We start from the raw sequence: 12607 nt of genomic DNA on the forward strand, positions 1-12607 counted from the left end.
CTTGTTTCTGGCCTCCTACGGGGGAGGAGCTGGAGACGTGGTTTTTTCCTGGAATTCTGAAAACTCATTAAGGAAGTTATGAGCATGACAGGAAAGGGAAGGATGAATATGCTTTCATAAGTGTGCTTTAAAGCACTGCCATTTTTATCTTTGTGGTCAGGGTTGTGACATTTTCCCACTTGTGGATACGAATATTAGTATAATCATCCCTCGTCAATATGCTAATGTAGTAGCAAAATACCATACAATTGCTATGGTTTGGATATGGTTGGAATGCCCCTCAAGGGTCCATTTTGATTGGAGGCTTGGTCTCTCAAGTGGCTCTATTGGAAGGTGGGGCCCGGTGGGAGGTCCTTTAGTCATTGAGGGTGTACTCTTGGAAGGAAGTTCTCTTGCAACAACTTGAGTTCCAGAGAAAGGATTGTCATAAAAGGACAAAGTCTGATCCCAGATATAATCTTATTGCTCCTGTGTATGTTCCTACCATTGCTATCTGTCACGAAGCGATATATCCAAGGGATGGCCCTTGTTAGGGTCCCATTCCGACTAATCCCCGGAGAGTCAAAGTGAACACACGGTAATGCAAATCACACAACGAGGTTTTATTAAAGCAAGCTCGAGCCTGGACCGCAACCAGCCCCTCAGACCAATACAATGGCTGGGGGAAGGGGCCCCGAGGGGCGAGAAAGCCCTCTATTTAAGAGATTTCCAAGCATTCACACACAAAGACCTGTACGTTATTGGTTAACATTTGAACAGCTAAACATTAGTCCTCCTCTGGTTGGGTCCCGCCAATTTATTTGATTCTCATTGGGTCCCGCCAGAACTGAACGGTCCTAGAAGAAGAAGGGAGGAGGGAAGGGGTGAACTGTGCAGGAGATGGGTCAGGTTTAGGACCCCCTGTCCTTGATAGATAAGGTTTATAGGCAACTGCACATTCCTCAGACAAATATCTCTTAACAACCTCGGTAAGCACGGGGGCCCAGCAGTCCTGTTTGCACTGTATTGGCTCTTGAGGGTGCAGTCGCAACTGCCTGCATCCTGGTGATTAAGACAGTTAGCTGCACAGATATCACCCTGTTCCCAACACCCTCACCACGGAGCTGATGTTATGTCATTTGGACTTTGAATCTCCCAAACTGTGAATTAAAAATCCTCTTTACTTCATAAGTATCCTACATCAGGCATTTTGTTATAGTGATGAAAATATGATTAATATAATAACGTGTCATATTGCAAATGCCAGTGAACCAAAGAATTTCTTTGATGGGAAGATCATGTCAGAGAATAAAGAGTACACACTCAATGTGATTTGTATCTCACTGTGTGTACCTGTGCCTCTGTGCCTCGGGTGACTGTCTCGGGATTCTACACATCCTAGGAGAGTGGAGGGGAGGACTGATTGCCTTTCTCATAAAAAAAAAAGAACAAGGAGTGGGTTGGGATCCCACAATTCCCTCAAGGGTATGCCTCCAACAGTGTCATCCTAGGGATCAAGTCTTCAACACACGCACTTTAGGAGCTATTGGAGGATATTTGAGATCTAAACCATAGCATGGGGTACAACGTCATTCTTTATCATGTAGACATCCAATTTCCTTAGCACCATTTGTTGATTTTTTTTTCCTCACCGAATGCCCTTTTTATAGTTGTTGAAAATCATTTGTGGAACTGGGCACAGTGGTGCACCTATAATCCCAGTGGCTGAGGAAGCTGAGGCAGGAGGATCACAAGTTCAAGGCCAGCCTCAACAACTTAGCAAGGCCCTAAGCAACCTGGAGAGATCCTGTCTCAAAATAAAATATAAAAATTCTGGGGGTGTGGCTCAGTGGTTGAGTACCCACTAGGTTCAACTTCTAGTGTCCTGTCCCCCCAAGAACAACAACCAAAAAAAGTGTGGGATTATTCCTGGATTCTCAATTCTACCTCATCAGCCTACATGTTTGTCTTTATATCATTATCACACTCTTTAGTAAGTTTGAAATTGGCAGTGTGAGACCCTTCAACTTTGTTCTTTTTTTCCAAAACTGTTTTGGCCATTTGAGATTCCTTAAGATTTCATATGAATTTTAGGGTAATTTTTTTTCTATTTTGGCAAAAAATGTGGTTGAGGTTTTTATAGGGATTGCATTGAATGGATATATTTTCATTTATTTGTGTTTTCTTTAACCAAGTTTATGCATTTCACTATATAAGTCCTCTAAGTATTTAAGTATTTTTTGGTCCTATGGTAAATAAAATTATTTTCTTGGATAACATATTGAATCGTACATTGGTAGTGTTTAAAAATGCAACCGATATTAAATTTTTTTTATTTGTTCTAATTAGTTATACATAACAGTAGAATGCATTTTGACACATCATACATAAATGTTGTATAACTTCTCATTCATCTGGTTGTTCATGATGTAATTACACAGGTCACATAATCGTATATGCACACAGGGTAATAGTGTTCAATTCATTCTATCATTCCTACCCCCATGCCCCCTACCCTCCCTTTACTCCCCTCTATCTAATCTAAAGTACCTATATTCCCCTCCACTGTGAATTAGCATCCACATACCAGAGAAAACATTTGGCCTTTGGTTATTTGTATTAGCTTATTCCGCTTATCACAATATTCTCCAGTTCCATCCATTTACCAGCAAATGCCATAATTTCATTCTTCTTTAAGGCTGAGTAATATTCAATTGTGTATATATACCATAGTTTCTTTATCCATCCATCTGTTGAAGGGTGGCTAGGCTGTTTCCATAGTTTAGCTATTGTGAATTGAGCTGCTATAAATGTTGATGTGGCTGCTTCACTGTAGTATGCTGATTTTAAGTCCTTTAGGTATAAAACTAGGAGTGGGATGACTGGGTCAAATGGTGGTTGCATTCCAAGTTTTCTGAGGAATCTCCATACTGCTTTCCATAGTGGTTGCACCAATTAGAAATGCAACTGATTTTATGTTTTGATTTTGTATCATGCAACTTTTTATTAGTTCATTTTAATTATATATAATATCAGGGTTCATTTTGATATGATTATACATGCGTGGAATATAATTTGCTTTAATTAAGTCCCCAGTGCTTCTCCTTTCTCTCCTCTCCTCTCTCCCCATTGCCTTACCTCTACTGTACTGATCTTTCTTCTATTTATTTATAATTTTTAAAACTTAGAGCCTTGTGGAATACCTGAAGGTGGAGATTTGCTGTGATGTATTCATATATGTACATGGAAATTCACGGCAGATTCATAGTCCTTTCCTTTTTCCATCCCTCCTCCTTCCCCCTCAATTCCCTTGCTCTACTTCACTGATCTCTCTTCTCTTTTCATGGAATTCCCACACATACACACACGCATTTTCTTTCTCTCTTCTTTTTTTCCCCATTTTTTTGGTCTAGCTTCCAAATATCAGAGAAAACCTTTGCCCTTTGACTTTCTGGGTCTGGCTTATTTCACTTAGCAAATGCCATGATGTCATTCTTCTTTATGGCCAAGCAATACTCCATCGTGTATATGTACCACATTTTTGTTATCCATTCCTTTGTTGACAAGCATGTAAGCTAGTTCCATAGCTTGGCTACTGTGAATTATGTTGCTATAAATATCGATGTGGCAGTGACATTGTAGTAGGTTGATTTAAGTCCTTTGGGTATATACCGAGGAGTGGGATAACTGGGTCAAATGGTGGCTCCATTCCAAGTTTTCCAAGGAAACTCCACACTGCTTTCCAGAGTGGTTGTACTAATTTTCATGCAAATTTTCTTATTTGTGTGTGTGTAATCATTATAGTTTGGCATATAAAATCACATCATCTATGAGTAGTGATAATTTTACTTCTTTCTGAATTAGATGTTTTTTAAAATTTGTCTTTCCTAGTTGTTCTTGCTAGGATTTCCTGTAGTTGAATAGAAGTGTTGATAGTGGGCATGCACGCCTTATTCTTAGATTTTAGAGGAAAAGCTCTTTCACATTACACATATGAAGAAACAAATATCTCTAATAATGGTAACTACGCAAGCAAATATAAAAGCCAATTTTAGTGCATTTTTGGCTTGGAAGTTCACTTTTAAAATTTCTTACATAATATAAAAGTCAAATGCATAAAAATTAATCAAAAATATACATTACAGGGCCCACAATGCATAAAGATGTAATAACAACAATAAAATAAAAAGGACAGGGGTATATAGTAGATATTTTATATGCCACTGAAATTAACTTGTACTAAATTCAAACTAAACTATAAATTTAGGATGTTAAATGTAATTCCCATGGAGACCGCAAGGAAATGAAACTAGAATAAAAGTAGTTCATCAAAAAAAATCAATTAAACACAAAAACGTCAGAAATGGAGGAAAAGAAAGACAAAAGAGGTATAGGACATACACAAAACAAATGGAAAAATGGTAGAAGTTCTTCCTTATCAGTTTATTATTCGAAATTTAAATGAACTAAACCCTTCATTTAAAAAGCAGACTGGAAAAATGCATTTAAAAAAAAAAAAAAACCCAGGGTATAACTACATATCTAAAAGAGACTCATTTAGATCCAAGACACAGATTGACAAAAACCATTATAAGAGCAAAGGAAAGATACTGAATACTGAAGAATCAGTTATAACAATTATAAAAAGACATGATCTAATACAGCCAACTCAAGAATGCAAAGTTGGTTTAAATATTTAAAAGTCAATATAATGTATTGATTATCACTCTGTGCCCCATATGTATTTATGATTAAAATAATAATTTAAAAGCCAAGGTAGTTCACATATTAGGGAAAAAAGTCATATGATAATCTCAAATCTGTGTGTAGAGTAATTGACAAAAATTTAATATCCTTTTCCAAAAAAATGTCTTACCAAATAGGAATTGAGGGTAGTTTCTTTTATCTGATAAAGTACATTTACAAAACAAAACAAAACACCCAACAACTTTGGTTAACAGCATGCTGAACACTTTCCCCCTATGTAACCTGAAAAGCATGTCCATTGTTTCCACTTGTAATCAATATTTACTGAAGGTCTAAGCAAATGTGATGATAAGAAAAAGAAATGAAAGGCATAAATACATATTAAACAGGAATATGTAAAACTAACTTTATTCATAGGGAACATGAATATGTATGTAGAAAATCCTAAGAAATCTACAAAAAAAAAAACCAAATAGAATAAATTTAGTAATAATAAATAAATTAAATAATAATAAATCAATAATTAAAAATAAATAAATTTAGCTTACAAAATTAACATATAAAAGCCATCTATACTCTCTAGGCTACTAGTAAACAAACAATTAAAATGATATTTGAAAGATTACATTTATAATAGCATTAAAGTAGCAAATGCCATACAAGACCTATACACCAAAAACTATAGAACAGGAGTTAGTAAACTTTTTCTATCAAGGATCACAGGAAATATTCTAGGATTTGCAATTTATGTATATCCACATTTCTTTTCTCTTATTTTCACAAGCTTTTAAAGATTTCAACACCATTCTAACCTCATTTTTATCATAAGAACAGGTTATGGGTCAAGTTTTTTTTCCTGTGGGCTTTAATTTATGAAATCATGCTACAAAACATTATCTGAGTGGAAAATTTTTTAAAGACCTAAATATAATAAATATAAGAAAAGTTGTATCATGCTTGTAGACTAGAAAAGTTAAACTTGGTGGTTGTTAATATTGGCATCAAATCTACTATTTTGCTGCTGCCATTTTCTCCCTCCCCACACCACTTTACAACCTAGATTGCTAGCCCAGGAACTTGCTAGTGAAGTCATTGGTCCAGATTGTTAGCCCTCTAACCTCCTCGCCAGCCACTGCTCCATTGCTATTAGCCCATGATATTCTATTACTTAAGAATAGCTCCACTGCCATTCTCTCTCTCTCTCTCTCTCTCACCCTGCAGGCAGACACTCTGACTTTCCACTTGATAAAATCTCTTGTGAGTTTCCAAGTCCAGAGTGGTTTTCCTGGGTGTTTTTCAGCTAATCTTGGATACGACACTGAAAGCAGACTTTTGGGATTCTATCAGAGATCTTGGTGCAAATCCTGCCCAAGTGATGTCTATATCCTAGTTGGAGGGAAGAACATCAACAAACATGATAAAGAAGTAAATTATTTTGTAGGCAAGCTGATAATGACTGCTACAGAGAACAAAACATTTTGTGGAGAACTGAGTTTGTAGATAGGGAGAAGCATAGATTGTTTTCTATTTTTACATGAGAAAGATAAGGTGTCCCTCACTAGAGAAATGAGTGATTCTCAAAGGTAATAAAGGGAAGAAAAATCCAAATAGCAGGAACAGCCATTGCAAAGATTCCCTAAAAGACTGCCTGGTGTCCTGGGGAGTAGTTATTAAGATGAAATAAAGTCAACAAGCATGAGAGTAGGAGAAGAGCGTAGACAGGACAGCACACGGTCTATGAGGGCCTTGCAGGAAGTCATAAGAAAGCTGCCTTTTACTCAAGATGGGAGTAATTAAAGTGTTAGAGGAAAGGATGGCCTGACCTGATTTCATTTTTGACAGTACTGTTCTTTACCTGGGAGTGAGCATGGAAGCAACAATAGTCAGGAGGTTGAAGCGGTAATCTAGGTGGGAGATAATGATGGCATGGATTCAGCAATAGTGATGGAATATGATTTCTGGCCTGTCTCTATTTCTTTTTCATCTGATACTCTCATTAGGTTCATGTTTGTATGCTTAACATCATCTCACAATTCATCATAGAAGTGACCCAGTTTGGGCTTATCTTCGTATGGAGGTTTTGATTGCTGATTTAATCTCTTTAAATCTGTTATGATCTATTCAGATTTTCTATTTTTACTTGAGTCCATTTTGGAAGTGTTTCCAACAATATGTCTATTTTACTGAATACATATGCAATATAGGCTGTTTTTTGTATTCATCTTTTACACAGGAATATGATCGTTCTTCTCCCTATCTGTCAAATAAAAGATATACAGAAGAATTTGAATATGGTAAGGAGTTTATGATACAGATAAAAGATACTGAGAAAAGAGTTAATCTGCTTACTGGGTTACATGTGATTGCCAGGAAGGAGCAAAAATGGTATAAGAACCTCATAGAATAATCTTGACAGAACAAGGGGTTACATAAAAATTTAAAAGTGGAAGAAATGTTATTTTACTTTTAAAGAAAAATGAAAGTTTATATTTTAAAGTTATTTCTTACTTATAGAATTTTAGATTTATTAACCAAATAAATTAAGTACCATCCAAGGACATGGGGTAATTCTGCATGACCTCTGATACTATGTTCAAAAAGGAGAAGAAAAATCTATACTATAACAGTCATATAGTAATGAAACCTCCCAGTTTTCAGTAGCCTGATGCATGAGAGGTACCTGACAATGAGCTTCCAGTCTCCAGCAGGCGTCTCAGGATGGGATTTGCCCCACCTAAAGATGGCAGCTTCTGCTTCCAGCATAATCCAAGATGGCTGCACTGGCTTCCAAACGTGTTGGCAAATGGGGATCTGCAGTGCAGGGTGTGGGCGTTGAGTCTGCATGGGGTGAGGTTTGTCAGGCCGGGGGTCCTGGAGGCTGGGCACGGCTGGTCGGGCCAGGGGTCCTCCAAGTCATGGCTGTCGTCCCAAAATGGTGGCAGCCATGTGTAACCAAACCTGTGGATACTGTGACAATAGACTTCCAGTCAACAGTGTGCAGCAGGTGATCTGCTTGGGGTCTGTGGGTGGTCTGCAGGCAGATGATCAGCAGGTGAACCTTGGGCAGTGGGTGATGGGTAGGTGTAATGAGACAAGGAAATAACAGGAATTGCTGTAGTTGTGTATCATGTAGTATTAATAAGCTGTATTTGGTATTTGCCTGAACTTGTAAAATTAAATAAAGGCACCTGTGACCAACTTGCTGTGTGGCAGGATGACACTCCTGAACAATGCTGATAGGAACCTTTATCTATGATTTGAGCGGGGGCTCCTAGTATAGTTGTGTTCTGGTCTTTATAATGAAGACCAGAGCATGACTGGGCTGAAAATCACTACTTAAACCCCTGGACTTTTGGAGCAAACTGTCAGCAGCACCATGACCAGAGGACTCCATGTTGCTCTGTCTCTTGACTGCCTCGGTTGCTGTCCACTCCATCACTGATTGCTGATTGACCGTTGTCACCGAGGCCAGATGACTGCCACCCAGCCTCCAGCTTATTGGACACCCAAGGACAGCCCAAGACATCTGAGGAGCTGAGAGAGGCTACGGCTGAGAAGAATCCCCTCGGTCTTGCTGACTGACTTCTTGGCTAAGAGATGTTGCATTGAGTAAGTCCATGGGGACTGGACTCTAGGTGAACAAGGGAGTGAATCTTCAATGTATTTGTGACTTGCTATTATTAGGAATGTTAAGTTGAGTGTGCATTGCATGAATAAAATCTACTTGTTGGAACCAAACTTGATTCCTCTCTTACTCACTGCTTATTACAGTAGGTGAAAGACAGGAGATGGGCAGGCAAGAGGCAGGCAATCAGGCAAATGGCAGATGATAGGCAGCAGTCAGTGAGAGATCTGCACTCAAAAAGTAGGTGATATGCTGGCAGATGGTGGGGATTGCGGTGGACGAATGGGTAAACATCAGGGGATTGATGAGCAGCAAAGACTGCCTCACAGAGAAACAGATTTTTCTCTGCTTGAAACCCAAGTTATGCAGCGACAAGGAATGCAGCCTCCCTCTAGTCCACCATCTTGGATCTCCCCTGGTATTGTGTTTTGTTCCAAAATTAGATTTCATTTATATCTTGTTTTGCTAGATTTTTCCTATGCAGACACCAGGACTGGGAAAATACATTCATCCTACTTTACAGAAAGTATATGGTAAACTTGCAAACACTACCTCTGTACCTCTGTACCCATTGTCCACAGCTACTCACCAACTTTTAAAAATAAAAATATTTAAAGACAGAAGGCCAAGACAGAAAGATGGGGGACCTAGCTGATTACTACTACTGGACTGAATATTTTCATTTTCTCTCTGAATTTTCCTGTCACCGTATAAAAGAATTTCCAAAAACTCAAGGAGAATGGTCTGAGGGATTTAACCTTGATAATGCCTTCATTTCTATTAGTTTATGCAAATAATGTGATGGACAGTTTCCTTTATGGGTAAAGGAATGAAGTTCATTTTCATAATGTAGCTTCATTTTTTGCTGTGCTCTTTATTTTCATATTTGGTTAGGAGAGATATATACATGAAACCATTATCTGTGCCATATTAATGACATAACCAATTGAGGAGTGATATGAGATATGGGAAAGATTCATATGTGAAGTGATGAATCATGATTGGATATTGTAGGGATGTTTCTTGGTGCTGGCGAACATTATTTGGGACGCTCAAGCAGTGGACGTAAGATAGCATAAAGGCCCTTCTCCATGTTTCTTCCAGTCCCCCTGAATTCACCTGCAACTGAAAAAACAATTTTGTCTATAGCAACAGGTTCCTATCTTAAGTGCCTGCAGCTCTTTGGAAAAGACTAAAAGTCCACTTAAATGCAATAATAAAAATGATTATAGTAATATCATTCAAAGAGGAAAAGAAGTATACTAATAATATAAAAGATCTAAAGGAAACATTAATCATAAAATACAGTCAGTTATATAAAAAAAAAACTCAGATGATGTGGTAAAAGCAAAATGGAAACAGATGAAATATGAACCAGAGAACAAAAAGTGAACTAGAAAATCTCCAAATACCTGGAAAATAAACAGGACTCCTCTAAACAACCCTGCAGTCAATGGGGAGGTCACAAGGTAAATTTGAAAATATTTAATTGAAAATAAATTTGAACACAACATGTCAAAATTTGTGGGATGCAACTAAAGCAGTGTTCTGAGAGGTGTTTTAAGCATTAGACACTTACAGGAGAAAAACCTATGATCTATGCTTCCACCTTAAGAAAGTAGAAAAAGAAGAGCAAATTAAACCCAACACAATTCAAAGGAAGGGAAAAAACACAAAAAAGAACTGAAATCAATCAACTGAAAACAGAAAGAATAGATGAAAAGAATGCTAAAAGCAGCTGGAAAATAAGACATAATAAAGATTAAAGAAATAGAAAATATACAAAAATTCTAGGGGTTGAAGAATTAAAGTGGGAGTATGGGGCTGGGTTGTGGCTCAGTGGTAGAGCACTTGCCTAGCATGTGTGAGGCACTGGGTTCGAGTCTCAGCATCACATATAAATAAACAAATTAAATAAAGGTTCATAAACAACTAAAAAACACTTTAAAAAATAATAAAGTGGAAGTACAAAATCTGGGGAAAAAACCTACAAAGGAGAGAAAATACCATGCAGAGAAAAGATAAAATATTATATAAGGAAATACAATAGCTAGATCATACTTGAATAAAAGAAAGTGTGTTGTGTGTGTGTGTGTGTGTGTGTGTGTGTGTGTGTGTGTGTATGCCTGTATGTTTCCCTGAGATCTTTCTCCAGGACCTGGGAGTTTCCTTAGCCACCTCCAGATGCTAACCAAACTACAAGGGGTACTCTCTCCAGGAACATCCCAACCAGTGAGGATGGGAATTGATAGATACATACCCTAGGTCCCCCACCCTGAGGATGCTCCACTACATTTCTCACAGTATCTTCAGCATGTGGGGCTGTCATGGTTTGTTTCTGGAATGTCCTCCAAAGTCTCACATGTTCAGAGTGGGACTTTTAGGAAATGATTGGATCATAAGAGATCTAATCCCATCAGCTGATTGATTTATCTGAAGGATTAATAATTTGGATTATTGGGAGGTGGTGAAAAATGTAGGAGGCGGGGCCTAGTTGGAGGGAGTAGGTCACTGAGGGTGTGCACTGCAAGGGTGTGTTTTGTCTCTGACCCCTACTCTCCCTTCTCTCTCTGTATCTCTCTCTCTGCTTCCTGGCTTCCATGAAATAAGCAGGTTTCCTTCACCACAACTCTCTGTTTATGTCAGGTATTTTGGTCACAGGGACATAATGTTGACTAACACAGGGGCCAAAGTTTCTCACGGTGTTATCTACCTTTTCTTAAAGAATTGCATTTTTTTTGGGGGGGGGTGCTGGGGATCGAACCCAGGGCCTTGTGCTTACAAGGCAAGCACTCTACCGACTGAGCTATCTTCCCAGTCCCTAAGAATTGCATTTTTACATTACAGTTTTCCTTGCTGCTTTTTGGGACTGTTTGTGAATGTTTAGTGATTCATATCTCCAAAATTCTCATTTCACAGAATAAAATCATTTTTTCTAAAATGATAATTTTAGCTTATAATAAATTTTACATTCTAGTAGTATATACAAATCAGATTATTTTCCCTTTTGGTTTTTTTTTTTTTTTTTTTTTTTTGCAGTGCTGGGGATTTGAACCCTTGTGCTTATGAGGCAAGCACTCTACCTTATTTTCCCTTTTGAAGATCTTCGATCTTCATTTGACTTGTGATCCATAAGATTATGTTGCCAGAAATATTCTCAGGAATATGTGTTTTATATTATAATATTTAATGAAAATTTCCAACTGGTATATTTTCTGTTGAGTATAAGGAGATGAGATGAGCCCTAGACACCACAACCTAATGTTGGATTCACCCACTTCCCGCTTCCATTGGGTGTTAGTGGCCTAATGCTAGTGGTAAACAGAGCCTCAGAGGAAAAAAAAAACTTCCCCAAGTCCTAAATCACTGGACTTGGGGTTTTGGAAGAACAAAGCTAGAGAAATTGGTGCCCAAATGCAGCTTGCAGATTAATTGTCTATACCAACAATAGCCAAACAGAAAATATAGTTTAATATCTAACAAAGAATATCATTATCTCTATGAGAAGACATCAAACTGATAAAAACTGCTTGGTTTAGATAAGTGTTCCCCAAAGGCCCATGTGCTAAAGAACTGATCATCGGTCTGTGCCCCTACTGGGAGGTGAAAGAAACTTTAGGAGGTGAGGTCGAGTGGAAGGAGGTTAGGTCATTGAGGAAATGCCAATGAAGGCAGTGGGACCCCCAACTCCTTTCTCTCTCTTTGTCTCTCTCGCTTTTATTTTTATTATTATGTTTTGCTTCCTCCCTTCTATGGGCCTCTGCCGCCTGCTCCTGTCATGATGTATTATGCCACCACAGATCCAATACATCAGGGTCAAACAACCATGGACTGACACCACAAGTGATAATGAACCTTTCCTCCTTTGCCGTTGATAATGTCAGGTATTTCATAACAGTGATGGAAAGCTAACACATAAATAAAAAATTCAGTCTAAAACAGAAATTTATCACATTCTTTGGAATAGATGACTTAATGTTAAACAATGTCGGTTTCCCAGAATAATTAAATTTTCTTGAGGGAATAATGGTGAATTTGAAAATATGTTGTAAAATTTACAAAAAAGAAAAAGCTCCATAAAGAGATAAGTCAGCATTGATTAAGGTGTGCAAGTAGAAGTGATTGGCTCTTCTATGTATTTAAAAAATAATAAACAAGCAAACAAAAACAAAGGCATCAAATAATAAAACTATAGACATGACTGTAAAATCCTGACATGGGAATAAATCAATAAGTTTACAAAACATAACTCAGTGACATTCTCTTGCATTTGTTGAAACTTAATCTGATAAATGT

At 37.7% G+C, this 12607-nt stretch overlaps 1 protein-coding gene across 1 annotated transcript in view; it reads right to left on the reverse strand.

The window, feature by feature from the left end:
- LOC306647672 (zinc finger protein 560-like) overlaps positions 1–12607 on the reverse strand; it is a gene marked incomplete at its 3' end in the record, with an annotated part of 71478 nt that overhangs the window by 53551 nt on the left and 5320 nt on the right. The window contains exon 2 of the mRNA XM_079117189.1: positions 7367–7644. The remainder of the gene's footprint in view (positions 1–7366; positions 7645–12607) is intronic.

The sequence above is a fragment of the Sciurus vulgaris genome, assembly GCF_902686455.1.
Source record: "Sciurus vulgaris genome assembly, chromosome: 17".
Lineage (NCBI taxonomy): Eukaryota > Metazoa > Chordata > Mammalia > Rodentia > Sciuridae > Sciurus > Sciurus vulgaris.